Source organism: Adiantum capillus-veneris, chromosome 9 (assembly GCF_014529385.1).
Source record: "Adiantum capillus-veneris isolate H3 chromosome 9, ASM1452938v2, whole genome shotgun sequence".
NCBI lineage: Eukaryota > Viridiplantae > Streptophyta > Polypodiopsida > Polypodiales > Pteridaceae > Adiantum > Adiantum capillus-veneris.
The window spans coordinates 115,432,003-115,454,524 of NC_140939.1; the positions used below are offsets into that span (position 1 = coordinate 115,432,003).

A 22,522-nucleotide genomic window follows, 5' to 3' on the forward strand; every position below is an offset into this window, starting at 1 on the left:
TGGATGCGGTCCCAATGAGGATAGATGGTCAAAAGACCAATGGGAGCCCAACGGAAACATCTCCTAAAAATTAGGGAACTGCTACTTTGGGCCATGAAATGTGTTCGCGTCATTACCTTCGGTATGACCAGGGAAACATTTTATTACTCTGCTGCAAAGTCAACTGATGCACCAATTGAGAGATTTTTAAGCAGGAAGCCTAATGCGAGGAAATTGCATGTATGAGTGCCAAGTGGCACTTTTTGGCCAATTTACCGAGTTTGGGAGAAGAGAACTCGTAATTGACTTTTTGGAGCAGTTTTGGAGGCTGTTAACTGTGATTTTCAACCATTTCTCTCCATTTTTGAGCTTCCCATGACTTTGCCTAGGTCCAAGGAGCTCATTTTCAGCATTAGAAGGCATCAGATGCGTGTTTGCAGGGCTATTTTACTTCGTTTTCAGCGATACGCAGGTTTTGGCAGCCATGGAAATCTTCCCCTTTTTGCATCTATTTGTTCACAAATGCATTACAGGCCAAGGGCAGCAGAGGCGCTCGATTTATGCTGGGGGGATGCTTCATTGAGAACCTCACAGGTTAAGAGCTATAGAGTGCTTTCTTTCCCTCCCATGTACAGTGTGGTGCTAGGAGAAATGCCCTCCACGCTACACACTGCTCTCTCTCCCCCCTACGTGTAGTTATGTGATGCCCCACAAGAGGACTCTTCATTTGACTGATGTACAACTGTGTGGTTTCATGCTTTTGTGATGAGGCAAGAGCCTCCTTGAGCAGCAACACGGGTAGCTAACTGCTACTCCAAAGCAGGCACCGATAAGGGTCATAACCTCACCATACAGGTGCGTTTTCAGCGCTGTGTATGCGCTGTAAATTGACTGTTTTTCAGCCATACGGACGCCAAAACCATTGGGAATAGTGCCCCACTGGCAGAGGACAGTTAGGGGACTGTTTGGGACTGAAAACAGGGCAAAAACCAGTAAATACAGCGTGCTGAATTTACTGATTCTGGACAGGAATAAGAGGGTTTATGCCAAAGGAAGTGACTTCCAGCAGGGGAATTGGTTTCGCGCAAGTATTGGGACTGTTATGCTGCCGAAATTTGGCTACATCAAGTGGTATCTAGTTGGATATAGACAAAGGATTCCCAGGACTCTACTTTGTAAATTTACCCTCTTAAAGTATAAAGAAATACCAAAAGGGGCGCCAATTTTGGGGCCTACAGGTTGTCGGCGTCTGCTCGGAGCATTCTAGCTTCCGAGCCGTGTGTGTGATTAAGTGTTAATTCCCGTCGCAGGTTTCCTTTGCAAAGTGCTCTGTGTGTGTGTCTAAAGTAAAGAATTACGGGTGAAAGCCAATGCCGACCGCCCCACAGGCCGGTTTCAGAGTATGTCAGAAACTAATGACGTGGCATGACCTTTAATAAGTTGTTTCCAACTTATGGACTTTTGCCAAGGGGCCTAAGGACACCTAGGCAATAAAATAAAGCGAAGAATCTGCTGACGTGGCTGTTGTACGAACGGCAACAAAACACGCTAACTGCTAACGTGGCAGATCCGTAACGAAATCTTTGTTTTTGGCGCTGTTGTTTTTACTGGCAGCTTTTGGGAGAAGTTGCTTTTGAGTTTACATGCTTTCAGGGCTTTGCTTTTAGCACCCCTTGTAGTGTTTATAAGTGACCCAAGGGGGCTCACTTCTCAGAGCATCTGGACGCACAGTCCGAGTGCGAGCACCCGCAGGAAGTTGTACTTTGCTCAAAGATTAATATAAAAGAAATACCGAAAGGGTCGCCAATCTTTGGGACCAATCTCTCTTGGCACGGAACTACGCCAGGCCATGTCGACTCTTGAATTGTGAAGTGTTTTGAAGTGAATCTGTTGTGTCGTGAGGACAGAATCTAGACTTGGGGTGTAGAAGTATGTTACACGCATCATGTTTGAAACTCAAAACCACTTTCCAAATCTTCCAAATGCATGTATTAACACCTTTTTGTACATATGCCGATGCATATACATGCTACTTTTACACACCAAAAGCAGTTTATCATCATTGCCCAACACCCAAGTTAAGCATTTATGCTCAACACTTGCATCAAATGGTGACATGAAACTTGCAAAAACTGACCCCAATCTCCTCTTGGATCATATGGAAACTTTTCCTCTTGCATAACACCACCCATACGCTCAAGCATGCCACTCACATGAAAGAGAAAAGCATTTTTTTCTTGCCAAAATGCCACTACCCACTTGGATCCCATGTATGATATGAATCACCTCCAAGGTTGGTACATGTCATCTCACACCATAAGCTATTATAATAATTTAGAACCATAGCTAGTTCAAAATGCATCTCATGGCTCGAGCTCATGATTCATCCCATTCATAATCATAAATCTCACATCATCTCCCTCATGTATCAGTTGCTCTTCATTTCCTATGCCCAAGAGGAGACCATCACTCCAAGCATCAAAAGCTCCATTCCAAAATTGAAAACGCTCTTTAAAAACACCATCATCAACATCTTCTTCTTCCACATAAGACATTTTCAGCTGGAAACATGCATACAAAGCCACACAAAACATCATAACCAAGTCTTCATCATGCCAAACTACCCTAGGACTCACCAACTGCCAATCAGGATCATCACAGATAAGGGGATATGGCCCAAACATACATTGAAGCATGTGAAATGCATCCATCAAATCATTGTGCAAGCAAAAGATCACTTTAACCTCCTTGTCTATCGCATCCTCAAGATGTTTATATTGAGCACTCACAGGGCACGCATCATCACCGACACCCCGCACTAGCATCAAGTCCTTGCATACATAAATCTCATTCCTATCACCTGCATGACCAAATATCCTTGCATCACAACCACTAGAGGGATGCCCAACCCCCGGCTCTGGTAAAGCACATGTACCCAAGGTCAAATCATCCAGCATAGCGTCACTCTCTTGTAACAGACTTGGACACTCTAAGTCAAAATCAATTGCGACAGCACCAAATAACCACTTCAAAACAATTCACAGATCACAACAGATTTGCACTGGCCCGACAGAGTTCCGTGCCTAGAGATATTGGCCCCAAAGACTGGCGCCCCTTTCGTATTTCTTTATGTATTAAAATCAATGTCAGAGTACAAAGAGCGGTTAGGGTTTCACTCTCAGACTCTGCATCCAGAAGCTCTGAGAAGTGAGGCCCTCACCGCGTATATAAAGATTACAAGGGATGCCCAAAATCAAAGCCCCAAAAGCTTTCAAAATAAAAGCAATGAAAATTCTCTCTCTCTCTCTCTCTCTCTCTCTCTCTCTCTCTCTCTCTCTCTCTCTCTCAAGAGAGTAAAATAAAGCAATTTCTCTCTTTCATGGACAATTTGCATCGCCCATGGGGCTGCATTTCACTTCCGGAAAATCCGTACACTGCTGCCACGTGGCATAAGCACTTGCTTTTAGGGTTTCCAGCCACTTAGGGTTTTAGCCAACAGTTAGGGTTAGGATTTCAGCAATTAGGATTTTTGGGTTTCTAGCAGAAATTAGGGTTTGCAGGGATTTTAGGGTTTCTGGCAGAAATTAGGGTTTTTGGCAGAAATTAGGGTTTTTGCTGTCGGTAGCCACGTCATCACTTTGTGACATACCCCCTCTTGAAAGCATTGTAATCGATCGCGATTACGCCTGCAAAACCAACAAAAACAATAAACCGTCTTAGCAGACATTGACTGTTAGTACCTACGTATTAGGAACACACATCTAGCACATGTACCAAATCGACAGTCACATCACACGACATCACATGACATTCAACATTCATTCGGATCTTAGACCATGATTTATCGGCAATGTAGCTAGCAATCGCATCTAGGTCCAATCGGGACCTCATCGATGTCCGATTGACTAACCCCTATTGCAACCATGTCTATTCGAGATCAATCAGACCAAAATGCTGCAGTCATTTCGTCTATCAGTTCCTGCACTTAAAAGAAGTCAAGAACAAATCACTATCATAATCAGGAATTCCATTTCATAAAGTCATACAGCAGAATACTGTTAGCTTTCAATATCCCTGAAGCTCAAAGAGACATCAATGACTCTAGTATCTAAATCAAGGCATCTGTTGACAAAGGAGCGGAGTGACTCCTTGTAGCGCAGATAATGTGTCGTGCTCTCTACAGTGGGTGGTCCTCAGTGCAATGTGCGTGACAATCTCACTCAAACAGGCTGAATCTCCCTCAAACAGACTGAACAGAAAGGAAACAATAGACGTCAACAGAGCTCACAAAGACACAACAGTAGACCAGAACATAGGACTCGACTATCTCAAAGACTGATACAGACTCTGGCGTGGCAGCATACTCAGCTCCAGCCCAAGACTCACAGGTACAATGGGGGTGTCGAGGCTCAGATGTGCCGGGATGGTGAAGATGTGCTCTGTGTAAAGACCCACTCACTCTAGACCACTACGTACAAGATCAAAGGTGAAGAAGATAATCCAATAACCAGCCGCTACTACTCATATGTACCACCATAAAGAGCCAGCAACGGCTCATAAATGTCAACCATGTGGTGACCTGGCCACAAGGTCCACTAGACCACCGTCGGTACCCTGCCACGTGTCACTCCCCAGCCCAGAGGGTCCGTCCAGTGTGAACCATCCTAGACCTGTCCTGTGAAAGACACTGTACCGTGAAGGACACTGTAGCCTTGCTACAGGTTGCCCACCACAAGACCGTTCACCGTCTCGGTGAGAGGAATACTGAAAAAACTGTGAAAGAAAACCACTAGGTACTGCATCCGTACATATCTTGAAGCAGGTGTTAGGCCCAACCATGACCTTACATGCCTCAAAAGTGGAGTAAAACACTGCCCTGCTTGCAACGCCTTAAACCTTTTAATAGGCAAGAACCCAATATGATTGCATAGTCCAAGAATCCCAATCGGCAAAACAAACAGCTTGGCTCCTCAGCAAAGAGATATGCTCGGTTTGGATCCAGCGCATCTTTATTCTCCATAACCATAGTGAGAAGAAAATGACATGGTCCTCACTTGCAGATGAAATTGTTGAAAAGACTGATGATCAGAAGCTCGAGTAATAACGCAGGTGAGGTTAAGCTCTATCTTAATGGCAGAACAAAAAGCATTAACAACGGGATGCTTGAAAGCCACAAGGAACCACAAGGAACGCAGGTGAATGCTTGAAAGCCGAGGGGTGGGTAGGTAGTACCCAGGTGAATGTATGAAATCCGAGGTAGGTAGGTAGGTAGGTAGGGGGGAGGGCGAGGGGTAGCTAGGAGGGCGAGGGCGAGGGTAGGTAGGAGGGCTAGGGCGAGGGGGGAAGTAGGTGGGAGGGGGAGGGCGAGGGCGAGGGGGTAGGTAGGAGGGCTAGGGCTAGGGGGTAGGTAGGGGCGCTAGGGCAAGGGGGTAGGTAGGGGGGCTAGGGGGAGGGCGAGGGCGAGGGGATAGGTAGGAGGGCTAGGGCGAGGGGGTAGGTAGGTGGGAGGGCGAGGGCGAGGGCGAGGGCGAGGGGGTAGGTAGGGGGGCTAGGGCGAGGGGGTAGGTAAGTGGGAGGGGGAGGGCGAGGGAGTAGGTAGGTGGGTGGGAGGGCGAGGGCGAGGGCGAGGGAGGTAGGGAGAGGGCTAGGGGTAGGTGAGGGCGAGGGCGAGGGGGTAGGTAGGGGGGCTAGGGCGAGGAGGTAGGTAGGTGGGAGGGGGAGGGCGAGGGCGAGGGGATAGGTAGGAGGGCTAGGGCGAGGGGGTAGGTAGGTGGGAGGGCGAGGGCGAGGGGGTAGGTAGGGGGGCTAGGGCGAGGGGGTAGGTAGGTGGGTGGGAGGGGGAGGGCGAGGAACGTAGGGAGAGGGCGAGGGCGAGGGCGAGGGGGTAGGTATGGGGAGGGGGAGGGCAAGGGAGGTAGGGAGAGGGCGAGGCCTAGGGAGGGGGCGAGGGCAAAGGAGGTAGGGAGAGGCGAGTAGGGGGAGGGCAAGGGCGAGGAGGTGTGAGGGGGACTAGGGCTGTAGATGAAATCCATGTACCACTGGTTGAAAGAGGAGATGCTATAGAGAGCAGCCACCATGAGCAAGACAACTATCATGAGAATGGAATTCATTAGGCAGGACGAGCTCTGTGAAGGGAGCTTTGTTGTCGGAGGAGATTTCTGACCGCTTCTATGATCCTCCACAGGCTCACCAAATTCAAAGACTTCCACCAAGGGCGCATCCGCGGTAACTTCTATGACAGTCAACCTTTGAGCTGGCTCAGGTGGCTCATTGGGTTTAGTTACTGTGGAAACATTGGAAGGTGTACCTCCATGCAAAGAGTGAATATAGATTCCATAACAAGGCATAGATTTGGTAGCCTCCAACAGATCTTCGTCAGACCCATCAGGTGTAGTAGGTTCAGGGTTGGTTTCCATTGACAAAGAAACTTGTTGCACCACTGGATCCATACCTCCTTCTAAGAGGATGGTTTGCATCGGGGAGCCAGAAGTTTGTATCCACATTGCGTCGTTTCCCCAATCATGAAGTGCTTTAGTGTGTCGCAGCCATGGTCTTCCAATGAGCAAAGGAAATCCGCCCTCAATCTGGGGAAGACGAACCACAACAAAATCCAAGTTAAAAGTAAAGTCTTGTACCTGCAGAGGCACATTGTCCACTATGCCCACTGGGTAGACTGTCCGCTGGTCGGCCAATGTAACTGCGAATGGAGCACGGCGAGTAGGCTGTAGACCTAGAGCTAACATAGTGAACTCGGGCATCAGGTTGATGCCAGATCCACCATCCACTATCACTCCTGAGAATTGCCGACCCAAAACGGACACTGTCAGGCGAGGGCTTTTATAATCAGTAAGTGGAGCAGCGGGATTGGATATCATATAGGACTCTGATGGTCGCACTGGGAGGTGCCCGCCACTAGGACCTACTCCAGGATAAAGTGATTGAATAACAGCAAGGGTGTCACTTCTAAAACTTGCATCTAGCCGCAGCATGTCATAGAGAGACACTTGTCGGAAAGTGTTCTTCAAGACTGTCTCTGCTGTAAGCTTCTCTTTTTCTACCTGTTGTTCCTCTAGTACCTTGATCTCCTGTAGATCGGAAACTGCTTCCAAGAAAGCTTCATCAATATCTGAGAGCAAAGATTTGGATTCTTTCATGGCACTAGGGGAGGGCTTGTTAACAGCTGCAGGCAGGGTGTGAGAATGTGTGGGGGAGTTGAACTTGATGGAATGCTAAGACCGAGAGCGGCTCTCTGGGCCCGGGTGAGGACGCCCGATAGCTCCTCTGCCAACTGCGGTGGCTTATTTTTAGGGGTAACCATGTGGGTAGAACGGGGCGGCTGAGAAACAGTGCTAATTGCTATCAAATTGAGCTTGGGAAAGGCAAACTCATTCTGGCTTTGACTTGGGTTCGAAGCCGTGGATGCACGAATTTTATGGCAATCCTTACTGTAGTGATCCTTCGTTTCGGGGCAATGACGGCAGGGAGGGGACCCTTCTGGCAGGGGGCATTTGCATTGGTAATGCCCATATTCCCCGCATCTGTAACACAAAATGGGCCGATTCAAAGGGCGAGTCGAAGTGCGAGGTGGTCCTTGCTCCTGGTATTGAGTTGGAGGTGGAGGCATAGAAGCTTTGAGGAGATGAGGGAGCATGGGTATTATAAAAGCTCTGAGAGGGAAAAGTGCTCTGCATACCTTGCATAGGAGGGGCTGTCAGCAAAGGTGGCATATGGTGTGGATGGCCACAGGGAGAAACCATGTTGGATGCAGGTGATGGCCCTTGCTGAAGAGAAGGACCAAGACTTTGTTGTATTTGCCGCAATCCTTTGATATAGTAACAATCCTTATCTTCGTGCCCAGATTTTTCACAAAGTGGCAATAAGCCCGAAGGGGACAGTCCTAAGGAGGATGTCCAGGAGAGCGACAAGAGCTGCACCATACCATAGCTTTAGTCTCCTGCTGAGACCGAAGCTCTTCTAGTTCTCTCTTGATTTGATCCAAAGCCTCAAGGTGCGATGGTTTCTCTTGTCTCAGAGAGATTGATTTCTCTTCTTGGAGGGCGCGTTGTAGTTTGAGGGCTTCGAGTTCCCTGCGCAAGGAAGTCAAAGGATCAGCAGGATTACCTTCCGAGAACACAGAGGGAGTATCTATGTGAGGAGAGTTGTTGAACAGCTTCCTAGCACCCTCTATTCTAGTAGCAGTTGCGATGAATTCCTCCAGAGTAGCGTCAGGTCGGAGGCTCTCCCGGAGTTTTTGCTGAGAGGTTTTTGGAAACGCCTTCTCCACCCACCTCTTAACCATGAATTCACCGGGTTGCTGGGGAAGCTTGGCAACCAGAGACTTGGTTTTGGTCATAAGCTCTGCAAAAGTCTCCTCTGGCTGGAGCACCATGTTGGCCAACTCATCCAACACTTTCTCTCGGTAGTCGCCCGGCCTGAAAGCTGCACAGAACTGTTGTCTTAAGTCTGCCCAAGTTGCAAAATGATTCTCTGCAAACTGGTTGTACCATTTATCTGCTAAGCCGTCCAAGGTGGATGGAAAAAGTACCAGATAAGCATCTTCCCTGTTAAGACCACGTCCTCTACAAAGAGATACGAACCTCCGTGCATGGTCGTCCGCATCTTCCGAGGAGAGTCCTTTGAAGGTGGGGAACTTGATGTTTACCTTGGCCAACACACTAGCCAACGCCTCCATAGCCCCTTGTTGAGCCTGTTGCTCAATAGCCTGTTGTAGCAGAATAGGAGAGAGCTTTACTGGAGAAGGTGATCTGGAAGATGTGGAACCGGATGAAGGAATGGGGAATGAAGGAATGGGGGATGTCGTATGTGGAGGTATGGTTGATGAGGTTAATGGACTTCTACTAGATACCACAGGGCGTCTTCTGTTATAGTGCTTCAGAGGGCTCAGTAGTGCACTTTGACGCTCAACTGACCGCCTTGTATGTGTCATGCAGTGAACAACGCAGGTCTAAAATAGAACAAGCTTAGTGAGGATAGTGACTAGACGACCTGGTCCAGGACCAGTGAGACTAGACCACCTAGCTGGCAGTGACTAGACCACCTAGCTGGCAAGACGAGGAGGGCTGGACCAGGGCGAGGACTAGACCAGGACCAAGGACCAAGGACCAGGGACAAGGACTAGGACTGGTTGGACCAAGGCGAGAGGACCAGACTTGCAGACTATCTACACCGTGTAAGCAAGTGTGCGGAGCCAAGTAACAACCGATTAGCTTCACGATTTTATCTCCACAAGAGTGAGACTTCCTTTGAGGTCCCACCGTGATCGCCAAAATGAGAGCACCTGTACGTGGATAATGTGTCGTGCTCTCTACAGTGGGTGGTCCTCAGTGCAATGTGCGTGACAATCTCACTCAAACAGGCTGAATCTCCCTCAAACAGACTGAACAGAAAGGAAACAATAGACGTCAACAGAGCTCACAAAGACACAACAGCAGACCAGAACATATGACTCGACTATCTCAAAGACTGATACAGACTCTAGCGTGGCAGCACACTCAGCTCCATCCCAGGACTCACAGGTACAATGGGGGTGTCGAGGCTCAGATGTGCCAGGATGGTGAAGACGTGCTCTGTGTAAAGACCCACTCACTCTAGACCACTACGTACAAGATCAAAGCTGAAGAAGATAATCCAATAACCAACCGCTACTACTCATATGTACCACCATAAAGAGCCACCAACGGCTCATAAATGTCAGCCATGTGGTGACCTGGCCACAAGGTCCACTAGACCACCGTCGGTACCCTGCCACGTGTCACTCCCCAGCCCAGAGGGTCCGTCCAATGTCCGTCCAGTGTGAACCAGCCTAGACCTGTCCTGTGAAAGACACTGTACCGTGAAGGACATTGTAGCCCTACTACACTCCCCTCTTGTGCATCCCACTGCACTAGATCTCTGGCCAAGCTGAATTCTGGGTTCCGTTTGGAGTAGACTATGCTAAACCAAAAGCATCGAGGTAAAGTTTCATAGTCCGAGGAGTATCTGCTAGGTCCTCCTCCATCCACTTCGCATCAAATGCAGGATAGTTCTTGAACTTAACCAAGAACCGCCTTCGTACTTTACCTTTATTCTTCGTATCCTTATGTGCCAAAATTTGTTCAGGAACAAGGATCTCCTCGTTTTCTTCCACTTCGGGTTGCTCATCAGGCTCCCGATCATCAGGCACATCACCCTTAAAAGGTTTCAAGAGGCTCACATGGAATGCATTGTGAATCCTCCAAGTATTTGGCAGTTTCAATCGGAAGGAGACATCATTTATCTTTTCAGTGATCTGGAAAGGTCCGTAGTATCGCATACTAAGCTTTGGAAAAAGCCTCTCCTTTCCCTTTTTCTTTCTTAGGTGTGCCTTCTCAAAACGTAAGAGCACCCAATCATCCTCCTTCAATTTCAAGTCGCGACGATGGCAATCCGCTGCCTTTTTCTGTCGTTCTTGAGACTTTTGCAAAGTCTCGCGAACCTTGGCAAAAGCCGTATCCAAATCTCGCGTATATTCATCCGCTTCAAAGATCTTATCTTTCGTGCTTGGGAAGGGTGGAACCTTTGCAACACCTTCAACAATCTCAAACGGCGCCTTCCCCGTCGAAGAGTGTATCCTGTTATTGTAGGCAAATTCCACCAAAGGTAAGTGCTTTTCCCATTGAGTCTTCTGATCGGAGATGTAAGACTTCAATAAATGTAGAACTACTGAATTTGCAATCTCAGATTGCCCATTAGTCTGCGGGTGGAACAATGACGAGAACTGCAACCGCGTGCCAATGTTCTCCCAAATTGCCTTCCAAAACAAACTCGTAAATCTGGGGTCTCTGTCGAAGACTATCGTCTCAGGCATGCCATGTTATCTGAAGATCTGGGCCACAAACAGTCTCGCTAAGTGATCCGGCTTGACTGTTTTCTTTACTGGAATGAAATGAGCATGTTTGCTAAATCTCTCAATAACAGTCCAGATACCATCGTGACCACTTTCTGTTCTCGATTCCAAGTGAAAAGAAATTGGCCTTGGCTCCTTCAAAAGAGCTTCCTGATCCTTCACTTTGCCCCAAAAAGCGGCAAAGTTTGTACTTTCGGTCATTTGATTTTGTGCAGGTCCCACGCCATGTGGTACCAGTTCTGCTTTTCTATCGATCTTTTCTGCCACGTTCCTCAGCTGCTGTCGAAACTTTCAGGCCTGTCGTCTTTATGATTCTGTTCTTTCGGTGCCTTTTTAGGGCACTTCACGGAGATATGTCCATGTTCCCCGCATCCAAAGCACTTCCCCTCTCTGATGAAGCGAGCTCTCTCCTCCGGAGTAAGCTTGGGTCGTGCATCTTTTTTCTCTGGGTTGCTCTTTTTCTTTCTACTTTCATTCCCAGAAGTCTGTTCGGCTCGTTGTGTCATGGCCTCATCTGTAGGGTAGGTCAGACTGCCAGAGTGAATGGCAAAGCCTCACTTCGCATGACTCATCAACTCCTGAATAGAAGGAAGCTGACTTCTGTTCTAAGCAGTGATCTCGGATCTCTGAGGTAGACTCAAGGTGAACCGCTCAATCTGTTCTGTGAACGAGATCTTCTTGAATGAAGAGGCGGGTAGAAAAGAGCTCCAGAATCTTTCACAGTAAGCATTGATTGTATCTTTCTTGGTCATCCGAAGATGGTTCCAAGCAGCTCGTATATCTCGTTCATACTCTTGCGTCAACCAAGAAGAAATAAAAAGCTTCTTAAATTTCAACCATTTTACTCGCGCAGTCTTGTTTAAAAGAAGCGTGGACCACCAAGTGCGAGCATTCCCCTTAAAGTAAGAGGCAGCTCTCCGAATCTTGGAGTGCTCTGAGTAGTGTCCTCCCGCGAAAGCGATGTCAAACTGTTGTATAAAATACAAAGCCTTCGAAGCATCTAAGTATCCTGAAAAAGTATCAAACTTGATCGAGTGGCCACCTTCCTTAAACTCTTGGACTTTCTTGCTTTTATCTTCGAGAAACTCATACTCGTTGGCTTCGTAAAAATTCTTCTTGTTTGCATAAAAGTTTCCGTCATCGGAATCTGAGCTGTCTGTAGACGAGTCCTCAGTAGAACTATTAGTCTCTGGGCGAGATTTAGCCTTCTTTGCCTTTTTCTTGCCCTTTCCGAAGCTTTGTTTCTTGCTTCGCTTTTTACCTTTTCTGTCTTCTTCGCTTGAATCTGAAGAGCTAGAAGAACTGTCAGAAGAAGAAGAAGAAGAACTGGGTACTCCTTCAAATCGAGCACGCTTCTTCTGTTTCTTTGCCTTGTCAAATGTCGACTGACGACCCAAATAACCCGGGAAGTCAGTGCCTTTCTTCTGCTTTTTGCCGTGCTTTTTGGCTTTCTTTTGCGTGTCAAAAAGCTGAGCAATCCGTGCATCAACCACCTCTTGTAATTCCTTCTCTGAATATTGTTTGTGATCAGAAGGTTTCTTGAGAGCGGGTTTCAGGGGTGGTGTAGTGGTTTTCTGCATGCACCTCCTGAAAATAAGTCTCGCTCATATATTTTGCCAATTTTGGATCCTTCACAAAACTGAGCATCACCTTTGTTGCATCGTCGATCAATTGACGACGCTTCATCTCTCTTTGCTCCGCCTGAGTAAGCCAAGGCGCGCCATACTCTCTGCCGGAATCTTTGTTGTGATCCCTGCTCGCATCTCCAGATGCAGAGGGAGTCGACTGATCCTTGCGTGAAGCCATAGGTGCCGCAGAAAAAAAAATTAGGGATCGAATTTCTCGTAGAAGAGAAATCGGCCGTGCTCTGATACCACTGTAGCAGACTTGGACACTCCAAGTCAAGAATCAATCGCGACAACACCAAATAACCACTTCAAAACAATTCACAGATCACAATAGATTTGCACTGGCCCGGCGGAGTTCCGTGCCTAGAGATATTGGCCCCAAAGACTGGCGCCCCTTTCGGTATTTCTTTATGTATTAAAATCAATGTCAGAGTACAAAGAGCGGTTAGGGTTTCACTCTTAGACTCTGCATCCAGATGCTCTGAGAAGTGAGGCCCTCACCGCGTATATAAAGATTACAAGGGATGCCCAAAAGCAGAGCCCCAAAAGCTTTCAAAATAAAAGCAATGAAAATTCTCTCTCTCTCTCTCTCTCTCTCTCTCTCTCTCTCTCTCTCTCTCTCTCTCTCTCTCTCTCTCTCACACACACACACACAAGAGAGTAAAATAAAGCAATTTCTCTCTTTCTTGGCCAATTTGCGTCGCCCATGGGGCTGCTTTTCACTTCCGTAAAATCCAAAAAATCCGTACACTGCTGCCACGTGGCATTAGCGCCTGCTTTTAGGGTTTCCAGCCACTTAGGGTTTCAGCCAGCAGTTAGGGTTAGGGTTTCAGAAATTAGGGTTTTTCCAAAATTAGGGTTTTTGGCAGAAATTAGGGTTTGCAGGAATTTTAGGGTTTCTGGCAGAAATTAGGGTTTTTGCTGTCGGTAGCCACATCATCACTTTGTGACACTCTTCTATGTCATCCTCACTTCATGTGGAAACTCCACGACCATAGCCCATCGTCTCATCATCAATGCAAGCATCCATGTCCTGTTGCTGCAAAGCTCCTCCCCAAAATAGACGTTTCTCTTGGTGCAAGGCTACTATATCCTTCAATGGACCTAGCAACTCTATGTCATCATCGCATACATCACCACACCAACACTCGTCAGCATCTAATCTATCCCCACCATAGGCTGCCTCATTCTCTTCAAATTCACTCTCCTCATCTCCACTTTCCACGCTGGCAAGCAAACTTTCACATTTATTTATTGTGTCCTTAACATCCTGCAACATAGGCACGTGTAAGGCTTCCACAACTTCTTTACATACTTCATTTGCATTGACTTTGAGTATATGGGCATTCGCATCTTTCGCCAAATTGTTACCCTTGCCAACATGAGCATCTACAATCGTGACTTTATGCACATATAGGTCATCCATACTATCCATACCAGGTATTGACAGAGGCCATTTCATACATGTAGCAACACACAGCTTTCTCTCTTTTCGTATCGCTATTTTCAATGCTTCACACATGAAATTGGGCTCTCTCTTGCTATTTCATCTTAAGGACCGGCCACAACAGACTTGTGAATACTTGTATTCTTTGGCTATTTGTAAAAGCGGAAAAAAAATCCTCTTTACACATGGCTTCTACATCCAATAGAGCATCTTTCCAAACTATCCAAGCTTGACCAAAATTCTGCAACAGACTCGTGCTCTTTCATAAACAAACTAGTGACCTGTTTCCATGCATCTTGGTGAGAAATCACCTTCTTGAACCACTTCAAAAAGCATCTCTTAAGCATGTCCCAATTGCCCTTATCATTTTGTGGCAAGCCCTCATACCTTCTCTTGCATTACCTCTGACCACCGGATTGATACCTGCAAGCTTTTGTGCCTCGCTTGAAACTGCACAACATAAACATGTCAAGTCAAACTCATAAGACGCGAGCCAATCCTCTACATCCTCAGAACATGTGAAAACTGATGGTTGGAATGGCACCACCGTCATGGAATTCCCATCAACATTCAAACTGTGGACACATCACTGCTCAAAATCCAAATTTTGGGTGTAACCGATAATTCTCGCTCCGCAACAGGATCGCACACTCACACACCCAGACACCTCAACACAACACAAGGTATCCACTTAATTTCCTCACCTCACTCACCACTACTCAAGAGCTCAATGAAAATTGTACCCACAAGCTCAATTCAATCTCCAAACCTCTCCACCTACAAGCCCTTGCTTGCCCGCAGACGCTACAAGGTGAGTCGAGTTGATCAACGCTTGAAATCACACTTGATGGCTACCAAAATATACAAGAAAAACCACCAAAAACTCTAAAAAATCCAACCACAAAAGGCCCCTCTCAAACCATTGCAAAAGCTTCACCAAACTCCAGTCTGTTGGACTCTTTGGAGAAGCCCCAACCCAAATGACACCGATACAGGGTCACATAGTCTTGCAGAAAGCCGTACCTTCTTCCCTCAAATCCTCGCTCACACACATCCATGGAAACCTCATAACTTCCATAGACTCTCCCAAGTGCAAAATTGAAGAGAAGAACCTCTCATTCACTCTTCCACACACTCAAAAATACGACGCGAACAAGACGAGATTGCATAGGACCACCTGTGGAAACCCTGCTTCCTCCCACACACAGAGGTGGAAAGTGTTGATGTTTCACTTCAAAAGTACTCCCTCATCCTAACAGCACCGTGAGTGATGTGGCAATTTGAAGCCTTTTCACACCATTTTTGGCCCTTTTTTAAGCCATTTTGGCCAGTTTTGACCCCTGACAAGTATTTTTCGCATAAAAAATACCAAATGGACTCCAAAATCCACGAGCTTTTGTAGGCTTGATCCTTGATACCACAACTTCATTGCCACATACCCACAATCCACTTTTGACCACTTCTAGGGCAAATCACGCATCCTTACATATCAAGTGCGGCAAATAGACAGTTACCGCATGTGTCAAACATCCCGTGCAGGACGGGAGTGCCCACAATGTCCTTAATATCCTGTACCATAGGCGCATGTATGGCTTCCACAACTTCTTTACATATTTCATTTGCATTGACTTTGAGTATACGGGCATTCGCACCTGTCGCCAAATTGTTACCCTTGCCAACGTGAGCATCCATAATCGTGCCTTTATGCACATAAAGGTCATCCACAGTATCCATACCAAGTATTGACAAAGGGCACTTCATGCCTGTAGCAACACACAACTTTCTCTCTTTTCGTAGCGCTATTTTTAATGCTTCACACATGGAATTGGGCTCTTTCTCTTGCAATTTCAACTTAAGGACCGACCACACCAGACTCTGAATACGTGTATTCTTTGGCTATTTGTAAAAGCGAAAAAAAAAAATCCTCTTTAGACATGGCTTCTACATGCAATACAGCATCTTTCCAAAGTCTCCAAGCATCATCAAATCAATCTTGACAAAAATTCTGCAACAGACTCGTGCTCTTGCATAAACAAACTAGTGACCTATTTCCATGCATCTTGGTGAGGGATCACCTTCTTGAACCGCTTCAAAAAGCATCTGTTAGGCATGTCCCAATTGCCCTTCTCATTTTGTAACAAGCCCTCATACCATTCTCTTGCATTACCTCTGACTACCAGATTGATACCCGCAAGCTTTTGTGCCTCGCTTGGAACTGCACAACATAAACATGTCAAGTCAAACTCATAAGACGCGAGCCAATCCTCTGCATCCTCTGAACATGCGAAAACTAATGGTTGGAATGGCACCACCATCATGGAATTCCCATCAACATTCAAACTGTGGACACATCACTGCTCAAAATCCAAATTTTGGGTGTAACCGGCAATTCTCGCTCCAAAGGATGATGGAGCAAAAGGATCGCCAAAGGATGATGGAGCAAAAGACACCGTGCGCGCACTCACACCCCCAGACACCTCAACACCAAACAAGGTATTCACTTAATTTCCTCACCTCACTCACCACTACTCAAGAGCTCAATGAAAATTGTACCCACAAGCTAAATTCAATCTCCAAACCTCTCCACCTACAAGCCCTTGCTTGCCCGCAGACACTACAAGGTGAGTCGAGTTGATCAACGCTTGAAATCACACTTGATGGCTACCAAAATATACAAGAAAAATCACCAAAAACTCAAAAACTCCAACCACAAGAGGCCCCTCTCAAACCATTGCAAAAGCTTCACCAAACTCCACTCTGTTGGACTCTTTGGAGTAGTCCCAACCCTAATGGCACCGATACAGGGTCACATAGTCTTGCAGAAAGCCGCACCTTCTTCCCTGAGGCCCCTCTCAAACCATTGCAAAAGCTTCACCAAACTCCACTCTATTGGACTCTTTGGAGTAGCCCCAACCCTAATGGCACCGATATAGGGTCACATAGTCTTGCAGAAAGCCGCACCTTCTTCCCTCAATTCCTCGCGCACACACATCCATGGAAACCTCATAACTTCCATAGACTCTCCCAAGTGCAAATTGAAGAGAAGAACCTCTCATTCACTCTTCCACACACTCGAAAACAAGACGCGAACAAGACGAGATTGCATAGGACCACCTATGGAAACCCTGCTTCCTCCCACACAGAGAGGTGAAAGTGTTGATGATCCATTTCAAAAGTACTCCCTCAGCCTAAACACTCACAGCACCGTGAGTGATGTGGCAAATTTGAAGCCTTTTCACACCATTTTTGACCCTTTTTTACCTTTTTTAAGCCATTTTGGTCAGTTTTGAGTCTTGACTCCTCACAAGCATTTTTCGCATGAAAAATACCAAATGGACTCCAAAATCCACCAGATTTTTGTAGACTTGGTCTTTGATATCCAGACTTCATTGCCACATACCCACATTCCACTTTTGACCACTTCTAGGGAGGTTCGTGCATCCCTACATATCAAGTGCCGCAAATAGACAGTTACCGCATGTCTCAAATCTCTCGGGCAAGACGGGGGTGCCCACACTTTTTCTTGCATTATTTACATTTTCAAAAGCTCAAACACATTCCCTAGCGCCAAAAGAAGCCACTTGGGACCACATTCAAGGCTTCGACATCTTGTCTAGACATGTACGTGTTCGCAACTGCCGGCACGCAAACCCAACTAGTTACAATGTGCACACATTGCATCATGTTTAAAACTCAAAACCACTTTCCAAATCTTCCAAATGCATGTATTTACACCTTTTTGTCCATATGCCCATGCATATACATGCTACTTTGTACACAGCAAAAGCGGTTTATCACTGGTACAATGACTGGATGCTGAGATGCTGATGCTAATGGGTACTGATGTTGTGGTACTTGATGACGACGATGTTGACGACGACGAGGATGGTGTCGACGACGACGACGATGTCAAGGCTGAAATCTGAAAATGCTAAGTACTTCTATAGTGGATCTGCCACTGTGGCGGTATTGCGGCGAGGATCTGCAACCGCCAATGCATACGGAGGTGCAATGCCAAAACGCTAGCTGATCTGGGCTGAATCTACAAAGCACTGGCTGCTTTGGGCTGAAACCAAAAACGGTAGACTAATTCCACTATTGATGGCCGGTACGCGAGGTTCCGCAACCGGGAAGGCTGCGGTACGGCGAGGTTCCGGGCTGATCTGAAAACACTGGTTTTATGGGCTGAAAACGCTGGTTTGCTTCCTGAGAAAAACACTGAGTTCCAGAGGTGCTACTGTAACCGGCCTGTTCAATCCAAAAAGGGCGGTAGACTTTACTTTAAACCTTGATTTAGCTTTCACCCATTATTAGTCGTCTATTTTACCTGTACTTTCAAGACACAACAAAGGGGAGAGGGATACAGGCTGCTAGATTGCACCTATATGAGTAGACCGACACCAGATTGGCCCCTAACTTAGGCGCCCCTTTCGGTATTTCTTTATTGTTCAAAAGAGGGAATAAACGCTATGGTTCCCTACAAGCTGCCCCGCACAAACTCGGCTGAATTTCCACTGTTCCAGCCCGATTTCGGTAGCATAACTGTACTAGAACCCTCCACAGTCAGTATTCCCACGCATTGACTGACTTTCCCGACGCATACGGGCACTTTGCAAAACCTCGCGAGAATCTGCAGCACGCTGAATTCTCTGTGTTCAGCCCTGAAAATGCGCCAGATCACCTGTACAACGGTCCCCTTGCGTCCCCGAACCTCCTGGGGGTATTAGGGTCCGTTTAGGGCCAAAACCCTAAACCTGCAAAAATACACAGCAGGCTGTAATTCACTGTTTCGGGCTCCGTTTCGCGTGCCGGTCGCATCCGTAGCAAGTCCTCGAGCTCCCGCACCTGTAGGGCTACTTGCCCTTTGAATCGGACGAGATTTCTGGCGTGAAACCTCTCCGAATTCACCTGTACCTGCGGGGGATTAGCCGCTAGCTAATCAAGTACCTGTGCAAGAGGCTCTTGCCTCGGCAATCGCACATGAACCCACACAACTGTACATTGGTCAAATGAAGAGCCCACTAGAGGGGCATAACATACTGCCAAAGGGAAGAGAGAGGGCAGTGCGTAGCGTGCAGAGCATCACTCCTGGCACCGCACTGTACATAGGAGGGAAAGCAAGCACTCCATAGCTCTTAACCTGTGACAAAACTGAAAATGAGCCTCTCCCAGCTTAAAATTCAGCGCCACTTCTTGTTGCATGAGGCAACTGCACCAGAAGGTGCCACTTGGCACATTTACAAGCATTTTCCCGTTTCGGGGTTGCCGCCTAAAAATATCCCAACCGGTTGCCCAGTTGACTTCACGGCAGAGTAAGAAAATGTTCCCCTTGTCATTCCGGAGATAATGACGTCAACACATTTTCAGGTCCCAAAATAGCAGTTCCCTAAATTTTAGGAGATGCTGCCATTGTATCTTTCTAGGTCATCCGACCCTCTTTGTACACTGCGGCCACATCCAGAACTGAAATGTAGCCTCTGTAGCAAAGGATTCCACTTTGGCTAGTCAATGACCCCACTTAGCTAACCATAGTCCTTGTCCAACCTTAGTTCTCTCTTGCCCTCAGGCCTAGACTCCCTCTGGACAGTTCCACACTAGCTATGCAATGCAGGGCAGTTAGATTTCCCGAGGGGTGTTTCCAAAAAGTGAAACTAAATAGATAATAAGAAAGAAATCAACAAAAAGGATAGATAGTAGTCACACGCTGGTGACATACCCCCCTCTTGAAATCTCAAACGTCCTCGTTTGCATCTATGTCGTTCATGCTCCTAGTCAACACTGATGTATTCAACACCTGTCGACACATGTACGACACATACATGCTCATTGTCAACCCTGGTGTATTCAACACCTCGTCGACTCATGTATTGCCTGCGTGTGAACCCTGTCCCAATGACATAGTGGTAGCTGCGCACTCTGCCATTGCTTTGAGTCATTAACTTTCCAATGACAAAATGGTAGCTGCACATTTTGCCACTGTCTTATAGTACACGTTGGATCCCGTAACACTTTTGAGCATACCCAAACCGACAGTTTAAGAATGCAGTTACACATGTACTCTTCAATAGAAGCAATCACTGTATCCTTGACAAACTGACAAGAAATACTCACTTCTATAGCACTAACCAAACTTTTGCACATTCCATAAGAGCAATTGCCAAACTGACAATCTGTACAGCTCTAACATTCATGTAACAGGTATTTGATTTGAGCTCACTTTAAATACCATGTACATCATTTGTTTCAGAAGCCATTGTCACACTAACAATCCATTTAGCTTTGAAACTCATGGGGTCAAGGTAGGTTGCAAACCGAAGGCTTCAAGGTAAAGTGATAACACAGTTGGTGACTCTGCAAGTTCACCTTCTTCCATCCACTTAGCATCCATTGGTGGATAGTTTCTGAACTTTACCAAGTAACGCCTAGCAACCTTGCTTTTCACTTTCCTTTCTTTGTGTGCCAAAATCTGTTCAGGGACCAAGATCTCGTCAAGTTCCTCGACTTCCTGCTGATCTTCAGCTGGCATATCTTCTGGCACATCACCCACATAGGGTCTGAGAAGACTCACATGAAACGCATTGTGAATCTTCCAACTGTCAGGCAATTTCAGCCTATATGCAACATCACTGATTATGTCGCATACTTGAAAAGGCCCATAGTAACGCATGCTGAGCTTTGGAAACAGTCTTTCCTTGCCCTTCATCTTCTTTAACCTTGCCTTTTCAAAGCGTAAAAGCACCCAATCACCAAGTGAATATACCACTTCACGACGGTGACGATCAGCTGCTTTCTTTTGTTTTGCCTGAGTCCTTTCTAAGGCCACTTTGACCTTCTTGTACATTTCATCCATGTCCTGAACATACTTATCTGCTTCAAATATCTTGTCCTTTGTATGCAGTATGGGAGGAACTTTCTTGCCACCTTCAACTATCTCGAAAGGTGCCTTGCCAGTTGATGAATGCACTGTATTATTGTATGCATACTCCACTAATGGCAAATACTGCTCCCACTTTCCTTTATGCTCTGACACATAGCACTTCAGCACATCTAGGACAGTAGAATTTGCCTCTTCTGACTGCCCATCTGTTTGAGGATGAAATGATGAAGAGAATTTGAGCGTTGTGCCCATATTCTCAAACAAACCTCTCCAGAACAAACTTGTCATGCATGGATCACGGTCGCTAACAATCGACTGTGGCATGCCATGATACTTGAATATATTGCTCATAAACAAGCGTGCCATCTAATCTGGCTTTATCTTCTTCCAGACAGGAATAAAATGAGCCTGTTTGCTGAATCTGCAAATAATGGTCCAAATACCATCGTTTCCTGTCTGCGTTCTCGGAAGATCAAAGATAAAATCCATAGCAATACTTTCCCATGGTTTATCTGGAATAGGTAGTGGTTGCAATAACCCTGGTGCCTTTTGCCTGTCAAACTTGACCTTTTGGCATATTAGGCATTCTCGCACAAAGGCATCCACATCCCTTCTCAATGTAGGCCAATAGAAGAATGTCTCAACCGCTTTAACTGTAGCATCGATACCACGATGCCCTGCATACGGTGGGACATGACTCTCTTCCATAACTTTGCGTCGCAATGGCTTTGTGACACACAATCTGCCATGCATCATCATGAACCCATCATTGAGAAGATAGTGTTCATGACGTTGTCCTTGCATTAGCTGCTCGAAGACCCTTGCAAAATCTTCTTCATTTTCATACTGTTCTCTCATATCATCAAGTTCATGATGATAAGGAATCGACACAGCTGAAATTTGTGGCTTCCTTGACAAGGCATCAGCCACAACGTTCTTCTTGCCTTCCACATGCACAATCTGAAAATGGAACATGGACAAGATATTTGCCCATCGCATATGCTTCTCAGATAACTTTGTCTGTGTCAAGAAGTACCGCAAGGTCTGATGGTCCGTTTGGACAACAAAGTCTGCACCTAGCAAGTAGTGTTTCCAACTTAAGAGCGCATGAATCACAGCCAGTAACTCTTTCTCATAGACCTGCATGGTCATCTCTGGCCCTTGCAAAATTCTGCTCTCATAGGCTACTACCCTGCCATCTTGCATTAGCACTGCACCAATGCTACTACCGCAGGCGTCACACTGGACCACAAATGACTTCCTAAGATCTGGCAACACAATGACTGGATCCGAAGTCATCTTTTCCTTTAAGAGATTAAAAGCTGAAATCTCTTTTTGTGTCCATCTAAAGGTGACTGCCTTCTTTTGAAGAGCATGTAAAGGTGAAGCAATCTCAACGAAATTTCGGATAAACCTTCTGTAATAGGAGCATAGTCCCAAAAAGCTTCAGACATCATGCACCGTCTTCAAATTTGGCCATGACTTGATCGCTTCAACTTTTGCAGGATCCATTCTGACACCATCCTTTGAGACAATGTGTCCCAGAAAGTGAATCTCTTCCAGAAAAAACTCACTTTTCTTTGCATTGATGAGCAACCTATGACTGCGTAGCTCTTTGAACACAATGGCCAAGTGATGCCTATGCTCCTCTTCATTCTTTGAGTAGACTATCATGTCATCAAAGAATGTACCAACAAACTGCTGGT

At 46.4% G+C, this 22,522-nt stretch overlaps 1 protein-coding gene across 1 annotated transcript in view; it reads right to left on the reverse strand.

The window, feature by feature from the left end:
- Positions 1-22,522, reverse strand: part of LOC147451027 (50S ribosomal protein L34) — an 81,206-nt gene that overhangs the window by 12,620 nt on the left and 46,064 nt on the right. The window lies entirely within an intron of this gene.